This window comes from Diabrotica undecimpunctata, chromosome 4 (assembly GCF_040954645.1).
Source record: "Diabrotica undecimpunctata isolate CICGRU chromosome 4, icDiaUnde3, whole genome shotgun sequence".
Lineage (NCBI taxonomy): Eukaryota > Metazoa > Arthropoda > Insecta > Coleoptera > Chrysomelidae > Diabrotica > Diabrotica undecimpunctata.
Window position 1 is genome coordinate 94,461,602 of NC_092806.1, and position 15,785 is coordinate 94,477,386.

Sequence of the window (15,785 nt, forward strand, 5' to 3'; positions counted from 1 at the left end):
TAATAAAAGAGATGACGCCATACGGTTACCTTCTACATGGAGACCTCTCATAAACAAAATATCGCCCCCTCCATCTTCGAATCAAAATCCCACTGTCGGAAATGTTCGCGCCAACTCTCGCGCCAATCCCCACCCTAACCCCCACCTAGGCCACGTCACCATCGACGGTATAAATGAACCGTCCCCTGGTCCCAGTCGTAGTAGTGAACTAGTGAGTGAACTAGTGCGTGAACTAGAAGTGACTAGTGAGTGTAGTAGTGTCTGGGGGCTCGGGAGACTGAGACCTCGGAAGCCCTGAAGAAGACATCAGAGAGGATGTCGAAAGCTCGGCAAAATGGATATCGACGCGGTTCAACCCGGAAGACTGGTGAGTTTAATATTAATTTTTATAATAATATTAATCTTAGCTCTAAGTTTAATTGTACTAACCGCGGAAATCTTTCCGAACATATATATATATATATATATATATATATATATATATATATATATATATATATATATATATATATATATTTATATATATATATATATATATTTATAGACTAATTAGATCTCGGGTCGTTCTAAACACTAAACTAGAAAGAATGAAATTACTCCAGAAACCAACTGCAGGGGTAAATATCACTAACCTAAGCAACAACTCGGAGCGCTATCAAAATTTAATTCAAGAAAAATTACAAGACCCAACGAATACCACACACTTAATGGAAACAATCTTAAATTGCGCCAAAGAAGTTGGAGGATTACAAGCACACAACAGCAATAGAAAACTTTCAGATGAAACAACAGCTCTCCTGAAACAACGAAGAGAAATGAAAATTAACTCCAATATTAATAGAATTGAATATACCTAACTGTGCAAAGTAATACGGAAAAAGATCGCAGAAGATATAAAAACCTACAATGAACGACTTGTACAAAATACAATCGAAAACCGTAAAAGCTATAGGAAAACCAAGAATAAGTTGACAATCGGTAGAAAGCAAATAATAGCATTGGGAAACAACAACGGAAGGATCACAAATAGGGATGAAATAATAAAACATGTAACCGAATTCTACGAGGGTCTATATAAAGCTCCGGAAGCACAAGAAATAGGCGAAGAAGAAATTGCGGTTCAAGAAGATGTACCAGATGTTCTCGTGGATGAGGTAGAGGCAGCTCTTAAAAGCATGAAGAACGGCAAGGCAGCCGGTAATGACGGTGTTACAGCCGAACTTCTAAAGACTGCTGGTAAAACAACTTGGAAAATCCTAGCAAAAATATACACAGACTGCCTAAAATCGAGACATATTCCAAAAAAGTGGAATTCAGCCAACATAATCCTTATTCACAAGAAAGGTAGCAAGGAAGACATTAGAAATTATAGACCGATCAGCTTGCTACCTGTGATATACAAGGTATTCACCAAAATCATTAACAACAGAATACAGAACACACTTGACGCTGCACAACCCCGAGAGCAAGCAGGCTTTAGAAGTGGCTTCAGCACAATGGATCATATTCAAACATTAAGGGAAGTAATGAGCAGAACAAAGGAATATGATCTACCACTGGCGTTAGCATTCATAGACTTCGAGAAGGCATTTGACTCCGTATACCCAAGAGCAGTCATAGAAGCTCTTGTCGACCAAGGAGTAGATAAACCATATGTCGAAACGCTAGCAAATATATACAAAGAGGCCACAGCTAGAGTAAGCATATATGAAAATACCCCAGAATTTCCCACTCAGAAAGGAGTCTGACAAGGAGACACCATATCCCCTAAGCTCTTCAATGCAACCTTAGAAAATATCTTCCGGAAATTAGACTGGAACAACCAAGGTCTATGTATAGATGGAGAATACCTAAACCATCTTAGATTCGCTGATGACATCATTCTAATTGCTAGAAGTCCTGAAGAATTACAACTGCAAATTAATGACCTTAATACAGCCAGCAATGAGGTAGGCCTAAAAATGAACCTAGCAAAGACTAAAATAATGTGCAATGATCTGATCGCCAACGTGGAAATAAAAATTAATGAAACCTCGCTAGAAGTAGTAGATGAATACATATACCTGGGACAGCTCATACATAAATCGGGATCACTACTTCCGGAAATCAACAGACGAATAAAACAAGCGTGGTCAGCATTCGCACGAAATTCCATAGTCTTCAAGTCCAAAATGCCACTATACCTCAAGAAGAGAGTATTTGATCAATGCATATTACCCGTCTTGACATATGGATGTGAAACTTGGATATTAAAGAGAGAAATAACGTCGAAACTCCAAGTAACTCAAAGAGCAATGGAAAGATGTATGCTAGGGATAACAAAGAGGGATCGTAAAAGAATTGAATGGATACGGAGGCAAACCCAGGTGACTGATGTAATCCAAAGAATAAAATCCCTGAAATGGCAATGGGCAGGACATATGGCAAGAAGAACAGATAACAGATGGACCACTAGAACAACTATGTGGTACCCCAGGCACGCTAAGAGACCAAACAGGCGCCCGAATCTCAGATGGGATTATGATATTAGAAAATTAACAGGAACAACGTGGTCTCGAATAGCACCAGATAGAAAAATATGGGCGCAAATGAGCGCAAATTATTAAAACAACGTATAACTAAGACATCGTCGAATAATAATAAGAACATATAACATTGAAATAAGGGAGGCTGCACCGTAATTGGAAACGGTTGATAAAGCTGCACATGATGATGATGATGATGATATATATATATATATATATATATATATATATATATATATATATATATATATATATATATATATATATATATATATATATATATAACTGTTTTGGATGGGTTGGAGTCAGTAAAAGGGCTATTGGTTAACTATTTTTTATCTCGAGCTTTCAATTGTGTTTACAATTATTATCAAGAGCTGCTAAAAAAGACAAAATATCTTACAAAGTTGAACTAGAAAGAAAAAACAATTTTTGTTAACTCACCAAATAAAATTAGTTTAGTAAATAAAAAATTGCTGCTAATACATCTTAAAAATAAGTAATATAAAAATGTCCTAATCTAATAAATGCTTCTCTGAAATTTTTAGTATAATTTTGAAAACATTTTTTTAATACAAAAACAATTAAATTTCTAAATAAGTTAAAATAGCAACCAATTACAAATAAGCCTCAATGTCATAAATGCCAACTTAAAATTTTTATTTTTGACAATTATATTGCCAAAAATAAAATTTTGTTTAAAAATTCTTTTTTGTTTAGTAACAAAAAAGAAGAAGATTTATTTACCATTGATAGATGTCTGAAAAAATGTAACAGATATATGGAAAATTAAATCAAAATGTGACATTTTACAAGTTTTATACATAAATTACAATTTTGAATATACATATATATATATATATATATATATATATATATATATATATATATATATATATATATAATATGATATAATTATATAATATAAAATATATCATATATACTTAGTTTTAGTTAAAAATTTGGGACATTTATTGATTTTCTTCTATGTTGCATAAACAGTTTTCATAACTTTTTTCTTCGTCCTCGCTGCGTCTGATATTACATCTGTACTCTGTAGTGGCATTTTCAGTTTACTTTTTCAATAGTTACTACTTGTTTTGGCTAGGTTATTCTCGGCTTCATGTACTGGTAGTGGTGTAATTATTTACGATTTTAATTACAACTACCACGAGACATTTACTAATTTTCACCGTCCTTCGAAAGGATTTTTGAGACATAAATTATATAGGAGGCAAGAACAATAATTTGAGATACTTAATTATAAATACCAATTTTCGGCATTTATTAATATTTAAAGTAATGACAGAAAAGCGTTTGTCGATAATTTAGATTTACGAGTATTTATACCAGACTTTATTTAATTAAATTTCAAAAATATTATTTTCTTGATAACTACACCATTTTAACTTTACAACTCTAAATTCTAAAATGTTAATAATAATGAAAATGACTAATACTGCCCTGCTAACTATGACACAAAAAACAAATTATGAAAGAAATCCACTAATAATACACATACATAATATGTATTAAAATTATTAATTATCTTGTCTCTCCATCTATATAAAACCGAAAATCATAGCTGAGTGACTGTGCATATTAAGAGTATAAAGGCAAATACTACCCTGAAAGATGTTATGGAGGCTATTGACCACCGTGTAGTAAAATGAAGAGATACTAACAAAATACACACACACGTACAACCCAGCCCCGATAGACATGTGTATTTCAATGAAACATTGGGATCCACCTATCCGAAGATCAAACCGGTCACACTCTGTCATGGAGTGATTTACGCACTGATACTTACTTTGAATTTTGGCCCTGGGCAAGAAATGTCCTCTATTTTACATTGTGTTGTTTTTACCTGATTTTAGGGGTAGATAGAACAGCTTTAGAATCAGAAATTATTTGTTCAAATTGAGAGTTCCATTTCTAACTTAAGTACCAATGTACAGGATGATATTAGACCTAAATGTTGTACCATTTTATTAAATTTTAAAAACAAAAACAAATACCCTTTTAAAAACAAAACACTACGAAAGAAAATTAAAAAGATAAAAGTTTTTTAAATAAGAACACCAATTTGGTTGTTCTGAAACCTGACAAAACTAACAAGACTGTTATTATGGAGTCCGATGACTATGACAGTAAAATGGATTGTTTATTGAATGACAATACAATATACCGTGAAATGAAAAATGACCCTATGAATATTTTCCAAAAAAGAAATAACGAATTAGTCGATAGATGGGAAAAAATTTTCTATATCTCACCAAAAACTGCTAATTCCCTCAAGATACATAATGCTGTAACTCCAAAAATGTACAATCTGCCCAAAACACATAAAGAAGGTATGCCGCTGCGACCTATTGTCTCATGCATTCAGTCTTCTTTTGAGAACCTTTTAAAATATTTGAAAAACATTATTTTTAACGTAATAAATAAAAATCCATACTATTCAAAGACGCCGATCATCTGAAATTAAAACTCAACAATATACATTTACCTCCAAATTATAAATTAGTTTCTCTCGATGTGGTATCTTTATACACCAATATTCCAATAGCTTTAGCGAAATACATTATTAAAATAACGTGGAATGAAAAGTGTTCACAGACATCCCTCTAGAAGAATTTCTACTAGCAGTCGAAACAACATTAAAGTCAACCTATTTCCTATATAAAAACAAAATCTTCCAACAAACAGATGGATGTGCTATGGGTGCTAGCATATCCAGTGCCATCGCTTCATTAGTTTTAGAGCATCTAGAGGAAACTGTTTTAAATAAAATAGATTTTTATATACCTTTTTTCTACCACTACAAAGATGACTGCTTGAGTGCAGCACCAGAGGATAAAATAAATATTTTACTAAATGAATTCAATAACTTTCACCAAAAACTAAATTTCACATTAGAAGTTGAAAAAAATTGTCAAATTAATTTTCTGGACCTGACCTTACATAGAGAAAACAGCACTATAAATACTTCATGGTACACCAAAAAAACCTGGTCGTCGAGATATCTGAATTTCAACCGTCATCATCCCATGTCTCAAAAGAAATCTGTAGTTATCGGACTCGTCGATAGAGCTATTAGGTTATCCGATCCTATCAATAGACCTCAGGCCATTAAAAAAGCAAACACAGCATTAACATTTAATTCATACCCACACCACCTTATCGACAACACTTTCAAATCGCGACTGCATAAATTTTACAATAACAATAACAACAATAAGACCAACACGGTAAAGAAAAACTATATGTCTCTCCCCTATATAAAAGGGTTATCAGAACAAATTTCAAATCTTCTGTCTAAACATATAATTACGGTTGCTCATAAAGGGCACAATCTTTTGAAAAAGAATTTTACAAGACCAAAAACAAAAACCCCTCTATTAGAAAAATCGCATGTTTTGTATGAAATTCCCTGATGGAATTGTGATGGAGTGTATATTGGACAAACCAGTCAGCTACTTAACTCAAGAATACGTTCCCACAAATATGACAAAAAAAAAATCAACCGCCCTCACTTGATTTTGACAAAACCAAGATCCTAAAAAGTGAACATAACATGAAGAAGAAGGAGCTTCTAGAGTCTATACAAATAAAAAAAATAATACCGCAATAAATGATAAAAAAGATATCAAAAATTTAAATAAGTTATAGGTATTTTAATTTAATTTAAGAACACACAAAAAGATAATCTCAGAACGCGTATAATGTTAAAATAGATTGTTTAAACGATAAATCAATAAACAACATATTAAATTTAGAATACATTTTACATGTAGTGACTTAGTGGGTCTGTCCTACGCTTTTAATATTATTTTAATTGTGACGTTTATGTATACTTATGAGCTACATGCTTAGTAAGTCAAAAGTTTCACTTTTAAACCGTATTATGTCTTTGATAAAATGTTTTTTCAGTCCATATCACTTCTTAAAAAAGGCATGGATTTCCTGCCGAAACATCGAAAAAAAATGTCTTAGTATCAAAACAATTTTTTTATGAACCTAAACCAAAGAAAATCCACTAAAAAATATATATTAAGGCTTAAGAACTAAACTCAAACTATATATATATATATATATATATATATATATATATATATATATATATATATATATATATATATATATATATATATATATATATATATATATATTTATAGTTTTCGGTTTTGTTTGCTTCTTCCTTTGTTTTGTTTTTCTTTTTCTGTTAGATTTTCTATCTAGTATCTTCGTTTTCTGTTCCAGTTTCATAGTTTCTTTGCATTGCTACAGTTCTTTTCGATTGTCTCCACATTGAGCTCCAGCTCAAGGGGCCGCTACGCTCAGGTTTTTGTATATTAGTGACAATACGAGTTAAAGGGGTGACTTGATCTATCACGAGAAGTAATTGATTTGTCAATCTCTGGTTTTTCTTTTTCTTTTCTCTGATGATTTTTTGCAGCTCAGTCACTTGAACTTGCATAGCATCTAATGTTTTCACGAACACCTGATGCAGATTTTTCTCTTTAATTTTTTAAGTTGCTCTATCAATGTATCCGAACTATTTCTCGAGCTATTTCTCTGGTGTTGTTCATCTTCGTCGTTTTATTTCTTCCGTCTCTGAACACGTTCCTATGGAACGCTGTCTTTTTCCATTTATTTCCTCTATTTTTAATTTACTGTCGCTTGAGCAATGAGAACTCGTACAAAGAATTTCATTATCAGTTGAAATTTCATCAAAATTTTCACTATTGTCACATTTTAACTCCATTAAATTTTCATGCACATTTTTTACTGTGTTTTCTACCCTAATAAATGGTTTTGACCTAGGTTTCACTCTATTTAAGTCTTTAACTATTGAATTTGTAAGATTTAAGTTAAATGTGGGAGAAAAGCAAAACACATAATGCAATTCCTAACTTTGAGGATTTCAAAACGTTTTTAAAATCAAGGGCGGACCTCTTAGAATCGCTTGAGGTAAATCGAGCTGAAAAACAAAATACACAAAATATTTCTCAGGCGAGCGCATATTCAAGAAATACGAAATATTCACAAATATACGCGATCTATACGTGGTCTATACTCATCACAGGGAACTTTAAACAAAGCAGACAACACACAGTGTTGCCCTATTTGCAAAATTTGTTAATGCGACAAATTTTAAAAATCTAGATTTGATAAAGTAAGAAAGGTCAATCTTTGCACGAACATGCAAAAAATGCACTTCAAAACACCATACGGTATTACATTCAGATAGGTCAAGCGAACAGAACACATCTTTAGTTCACCATCCGGTAGAAAACGCGAGCGATATACAATCTGTTGATAACATACAAGGTATTTTAAATGCTACCAACTTGTCAGTTTCGGCAGTTAGCGCTAAAGATATACAACTATACTGTCCACAGTATTAGTTAACATTTTTGACGGCCAAGCAAGGCATACATGGTGCGAGCTTTATCAGATTGAGGTTCACAAAGCTCACTCATAATCGAAAATTTATGCGATAAACTAAAGTCAAAAAGACAAGTGCGAACCTATCAGTCATGGGCATAAAAATAATATTGCATATCCCGTTCGATACAAATGCGAAATAAATAATATACAGTCTCGTAGCGATATGAGTTTTCCTACAACTTTAAATTGTTTCGTAATACCAGAAATTACGAGGTGTGTATCGGCATCTGAAATAAACGTTAGTGATTTGCAAATAGAAAGAATAAGCGGATAGTCATTTTTATAGACCACAAAAAATCGAATGGTTGATAGGAAGTGATCTGTTCTTTGGTGCAAACAGAATTAGTTTAGGTAAAAATAAACCATTCATGCAAGAAATAATGTTCGGCCGGATCATAGCAGGGCCGTATATCAGCGAAAACAATGCATCAGATAAAAAAATAACTAAATGTAATTTTACGAACACTATCGAAGATACAGAACAGCTAAGTAAGTTCTGGGAACTTGAAGAGGTTTTCAATGAAAAATTCATTTCGACAAGCAAAAAATAGGTTTTTAAATCTTGTGCGTAAATTAAATAAAGGTGGCAATCTTAAAACTCTTTATAGCGATAATTTAGAAATATAAAGAGTTACGACATATTACAAGTTTGTGCAGAATTACAGAAGCGGCGACAGACTTTAGTGTAAATACTACATTTTATTTTATGCCACATCATCCAGTATTAAAGGAGAGTCTTTGACAACACTTTGAGCTCTTTGAGTTCTAGTGAGTGCAGACATAGAAAATATGTACCGTCAGGTGTTGGTTGCAGATGAGCAAAAATCCTTACAATGTATTTTATGGCGAAATAATCCGGAAGAACCCATAGAAATATTTTAGTCACAAACAGTTACATACGGTATGAAATTCTCTTTTTACTGGTCGATAAAATGTTTAATGACATTAGCGGAAGAGCAAAAAGCTAAAAATCCTATCATTGCTAGCATTATTAAATCAGATTTTTATGTGGACGACCTTTGGACAGCTTTTGATTCAAAACAGAAAGCGCGCGAAACTTGTTAGCAACTTTTTGAGGTCCTTAAAGGCGGAGGATTTACATTGCGTAAATTCTATTCAAATAATCCTGAAATATTGAGAGATATACAGGATAAATCAACTACAGGTTCCGTTTTTCAATTCGGTCAAAACAAGAAAGCGAAAACTTTGGGATTATTGTACTCACTGCAATCAGATACTCGTTTTTATAGCATGAATTCATCTCTAGGCCATATAATCACAAAGCGAACTTTATTATCGGACGTAGCTCAAATTTTTAATTTCTTTGGTCTATTAAGTGCATGTACAATCATAGCGAAAATTATGTTACAAAAACTATGGCTAGAGCGTCTTTCACGGGATGATACTACACCTGAGCATTTAGCAAAAAATTATTTACAGTTTAGGAATAAATTAGAAAACAATTTAAAAATACCTCGGCATGTTATATGTTCTCGTGAGGTCCAAGTGGAACTTTATGGATTTTGCGACTCCTCAGAAAAAGCGTACTACCGATTGGTGAGGTAGGTTGTATTCATTTTTATTATGTGCGAAAAGAAAGGGGGCTACTTTCAAGCCAGTTTTCTTTCGCGTTTAGAGCTGTGTGGAGCAGTCATTTTACCGCGTTTGACCAATAAGGTTAAAAATTCATTAAATTGTAATTTAACACGTCTTACCTCTGTACAGATTCTTCGATAGTACTTAGTTGGTTAAAAACATCAGCCAATGTATTAAACACGTTTGTGAGCAACTGCGTAGCAGATATCCAGGAACTAGTTCGTCTGCGAAGTGGCGTCATGTACCAGGCAAGGATAATCCTGCAGATCTAGTGTCGAGAGGCGTGGAACCAAATAAAATAATGGAATGCAACTTATGATGGCATGGACCAGAGTGGCTTATACAAGAGTGGCCAAATTTACAAGTTGCTTCTACCGAAACAAGCGAAATGAGAAAAAACATAAAGTTTTTTTACTAACAAGCTTAATAAAACACAAAATACGAAAATATTTTCATTTGAGAGCTTTTCTATATTTTACGTTTAAAAAGAACTGCTGCGTATGTGTTTCAATTCATCCGCATGTGTAAGAAGGAGAGGACGTCCGAACCTCATTCTCTGGAAGAAATGCATTCTGCATTTAACCTTGTTCTAAAACTGTGCCAATCACAGTCATTTTCTAATGAAATTAAGCGTTTAAACCAAAAGGGATCTCTCGAGAAAACAGCACAATTTCTTGATGGTCATGTTAGATTAAATTTGTAAATTCAGGGCGTTCGATCGTCATTCAAACAAAGACAAGAGAAGATTACCTAGAAATGGAAAGATTACTGGAAAATCACACTCCCAGTGTAGATTTTCTAGCCTACCTTACAGATGCAGAAAAACTCAAAAGAGTAATAATCAGAAGACTGTCTGCGAACACAGACACCAAAACCATCATGGACGATTTTGCCAACAAGGGGGTAGAAATTACCAAAGTAATCAACATGATTTCTAGAAGGGAAGATAAAAAACCACTTCCTCTGTTTATGGTTACCATCAAAGAGAAAGAAGACAATAAAATCAAGAACATATCTGATCTCTGCTACATGAGAATTTATGTAGAAGATGAGATAAAAAACAAAAAGAAGACTATCCAATGCTACAATTGTCAGGGATACTACCACAGCTTCAAATCCTGCCACTGTGGCGCGAAATGCGGAGAAAGTCACAACAGTTGCAAATGCGGTAAGAACAGGGAAACAGAACCCAAATATGCAAATTGCGGAGAGGCACGTACAGCGAACTCTAGAGGTTGCTCAAAAGCAACTAAAAAGAAAACTGCTCCTAAACAAAAACCAAAAGGTAGACAGATCAACAGCAACACCACCAACAAAGGTGTTAGCTACGCGCAGGCCACCAAAAAACCTGCAAATGAAAACCCTGCAGCTACAAACGAAGCCGCAGCATTAATCTCGAGTTTCAACTCGGATTTTAATGCAAAAATGGACCAATTCTCCTCGATGCTGGAAAAAATGACACAGGTGATGGCAGCAATTAGTAGCATGGGACAAATATGCTAGCACACCAACCGGAGGATCTTTGTATTGGGTCTTGGAACTCAGGTGGACTATATCAAAAAATCAATTTTCTGGACGAATTTTCAAACAGACTGGAACTAGATATCATAGCACTACAAGAAACCAAACTAGTGGAGAGGAAAAAAACTAAATATCCAGGCTATGATATCTCTAGAACAGACCATCGAGCAAACTCAGGGAGTACGGCCATCATGATCAAAAAAGAAATCAAACACCAAGCCATCCCAACTCCTGATGACTTGTTCACAATGGAAGCTACGATAGTCCGGCTAATCACAGGAAACGAGACACTAATAATCGTCTCAGCGTATGTAAAACCAAACGACCAAATCTTCGATGAAGACCTGGGACTCATCCTGAATTCAGTGTCACCAACCGCAACGGAACACTGCTTTGCGGCTATCTTGAAACAAGAGAAAACACATACGTAGTAGGCCTAACGGACCCTACGTGCTACAATGGGTTGTCTCCACCCACTCATCTCGATATTGCAATCCTTCACAACGTGGGTTAACAATATGAAATAAATTCATTAAACAAAGGCGATTCAACACATAATCGTCCTGACCCTGGGCTCAATAGATATAAACTATTTGCAGTCCCACAATAAGAAAAAAACCAGCTGGCTAAACTTCAAAAGAATCGTTAGCGAAAACATCGATGCAATACCCATAATAAACAACATTACGATACTAGAAGACAGCGTGGCAAAACTAGAAGAAACCATAATAAACGCCATCGATGCTAGCTCAAAAGAAGAGAATATAACAACAAAAAAAGGACGATTTAGGGACATAAGTACGGAATTAAAAGACTTGACCAGAGAAAAAATGGAAAAAGATGAAAGGCCTACCGCACAAGGACTCAAGAAGACAAAAGGATTGCAAACTAGCTAAATAGAGAAGTTAAAAAACAGCTACGAAATCACAAAAACGAAAGCTGGGACACCTACATCCAGGAATTAAATCCAAATATATCCGCGTTCTGGAAGCTATCAAAAATATTAAGAAAAGATAGAAAACCTATCCCACCAGATAAAGCGGAGGTATTAAAAGATAAAATTGAAAGAGCATGTAGAAACAACTACCATCCCTACGAAGACTTATACTTCACGGAAGAAGTAGGAAACGCAGCCAGATACAATTCGTGGGCATCAAAAAATTTAAACAAGTATTTATGGATATAAATCTTGCCTCATTTTGCCCCAAAAAAGATCGTTGCGACTTATGCATTGAACACGAACAAAATAATATCGACGAAGCGGTTTGGAATAAACATGTTGAAGAGAAAAACAGTGCTCGAAATGAACAACGTAAAGATAAAGCTAAAGCTCATAAAAAAGAATGTATTATGCTCTGTATGGACTTGCAAGCTGTTAAAGTAGCACCTTCACTAAATGCCACTAAAATATACTTCAAAACAAAGTTAGGATGCCACAACTTTACTATATATAACACTACAACTCACCAAGCTACTTGTTACTGGTCTACAGAAGTAGAGTGCGGTTTGCAGGCTTCCACTTTTGTTTCTTGTTTAATGGATTATTTAGAAAGGCACTGCTTGAAAGAAAATCTACCTATCGTAATTTACTGAGACGGTTGCACATTTTAAGACCAAAACAATGTTATGGCGAACGCACTTCTTAATTTTGCCTTTAAGTATAGAGTCTCAGTTACGCAAAAATATCTTACCAAAGGTCACACACAAATGGAATGTGACTCTGTACATAGCTGTATTGAAAGAAAACTAAAAAATAGGTCTATTGAGTTAAGTGATTATGTTAAAGCGTCGAAAAAGGCTAGAATAAAACCTGATGCATATAAGGTTATTTAACTAAGTCACGACTTTTTTAAAGATTATGCCAGATTAGAACTGCAGCAGTACTCCACAATCAAACCTGGTAGAAATAATTTTATTGTAGACATTAAAGCTTTATGGTATAATCCCAAAGAAATAATTCAATTTAAACTAAATTTTAACGAAGAATTTCAGCATCTTCCTGTTAGAAACAAAAATACTGAAACCAATATAGATTACCCAAAGCTATACAACAATCGTTTGGTAATCACTCAAAAAAAATGGCGTCACTTACAAGATTTGAAGAGTGTCATATTAAAAATATGTCACTTGTTTTACGATCATCCCCCATATACAGCCCCACATCGAGCTTCTAAAAAAAACAGTTCAAGATAGAAATAGTACCAAACTCTATTTTAATTTTATTTTTGTAACTAGATAGTTAAGTTTGACAAATCATTCAATAAACATTTGTTAACACCATTTAACAGTTAATAATAAAAAATATAAGTATCATGCAGTATTTGCTACCTCTAACAAAATCTGTGACAAAACCTGATATCTGACATTATTTTTATTATTTTAAAAAAATTAAATTAAAAATATGTATAATACCTGTATAATAATAAAATCCTTAAACTGTATATATGTAATTATACGGTCAGGTGAAAACGATTTTAAAATTGGCAACGTTTTTTACTTCCTGTAAAAACTAATTTTCGCATATAACAGTAATAACCTTGAAAAAATTTAATTATCAAGATTATGAAAATATTAAGTCTCTAAACTAAGTAAATGAAAATATGTATACACCTACTTTTATAATGTTTTTTAAAAACTATTTACAATATTTTCTCAGAATATAGATCACTGTCGGTTTACTTAATCTTAACCTTTTAAAGAAGTCTTTATCATTACAAAAATTAAAATGTTCAATTCTGCATCAAATATTATATTCACGCACTAAGTTTATAAATATTAAATATTATACTGATCATACTCTCCGATTTCATTAAAACTTTTAATATCCATGTCTCTATCCTACACTAAACAACAATATTTAGGTTATATTTTTGATTTTGCGATGACCTACAACATAATAACGAACTACAATAAACACAATTTATTTTCCAAAAAACTTTTTATTCAGTACTTTATTTGGCAAATAAATATTTTATATTTTTTTATGTCAGATAATTTTAATTTATTTTATCTGTGAATTTATCTGTTCAGATTTCTGTCCTAGGTGACGCTAGAAGTTTAAATCTAAAATAACATAAAACTTTAAATTATTTTGTACTAAATCGTACTTCAAAAATATTAATAATATTATTTATTAATTATATTAATATATAATTAATATTTTTTGTATTATTAATTAAACTTATCGTTTCAAAAACAAAATATGATTGTAGGTTGAAATGCCAGGTCTTTAGATTTGTTTGTTCAGATGGCGTTAGCATTTTAAATCTAAACAAACATAAAGCATGAAATTATTTTGTATTAAATTCTTCCTTAAAAATATTATTAGAATTGATTATTAATTATATCAATTTGTAATCGATACAGTATTATTAATTAAACGTTTTCAAGAACAAAATATGATGGAAATGTCAAATGTTGGTAGTTCAGATTTCTTTCCTAGATGGCGTCGTTAGTTAACTGTAAAAACGGTGTGACTTGTCATCATAGCCTTATATATAGATAGACCACAATTACTTATAGTCCAGTCGTCAAAGATTTGACCTCTAAAAATCATACAAACAAGCTAAATTTTGCTGAGAATATCAATTTTGGGACTCCAAAGAATATTCAAAAAAGTTTACCCCTTTTACCTCAAGCCTTCCCCTTAGAAGCGGGGGATAACTAACAAAATCGATTTACCAAGAATCTGTACGCTGTAGAAAAAAATGTTTCATATAAAAACTGTAGCTGAGATAATTTTAAACAAAAACGACACTTTTTCTGTAGAATTAACCGTTGTCTTAGAAACAACGCTTGAAGTGACAGGTCATTTTCAATATCAGATAAGCGCACGAAATCAATTTTAAATAAAACTTATATCAACTCGACGGTAAAATTTCGATATCTTTTGATCAGAGTATCCTATTGACAAAAATCAAAATTTGTTTTAAAGGTGAAGAGCACAGCTTTCTATTAGATTGTTATATGTTGCCGTAAATAAAGTCAATTTTGATAAATCTGTTAAATAAATAAATTATCACTTTCATTGACCAGTCGCAATGAAATTTTTATTAGTGGAGCCCATTATTTAAATCTATAATATGACTTTTCGCTTTTACGTCTTAGCAACAAAAATAAGGCATTTAAAGTATGCCCATAAAACGCTGAATCACAAACGATTGCACGTCACGGGAAATGCTTACACGAAGATGGTATGAGGTGCAATTTGTAGCTTAAGTTGTGTTGTTTTAAAAAACCTGTGGCAGACTTTAATAAGGGTATTAAAGTTGACGGCATATTTATTAAAAACATCAGGTATGTCGATGATACAGCCATAGTGGCAGAAAACATCGAAGATCTTCAATGCCTTGTAAATGATCTAACTCTTGCAAGTGAAGCTCGGGGTTTGAAAATAAATATCAAGAAGACAAAAACAATGATTATAAGTAGAAATGATTACCCCAACGCAAAGATATATGACTCTGGAGAAGAAATCGAACATGTCAGGCAATTTAAATACTTGGGTTGTTTGCTGAACGAGGGTTGGGACCTCGAGAACGAAATAAAGAGCAGAGTTGAACAAGCCAGAAATGCTTTTTTGAGGCTTCGTGAGTTTCTGACTGATCGCAAATTGAACTTCAACCTGCGATACAAGATGCTTAAGTGTTACGTGTTGCCTGTTCTCTTATACGGAATGGAAGCATG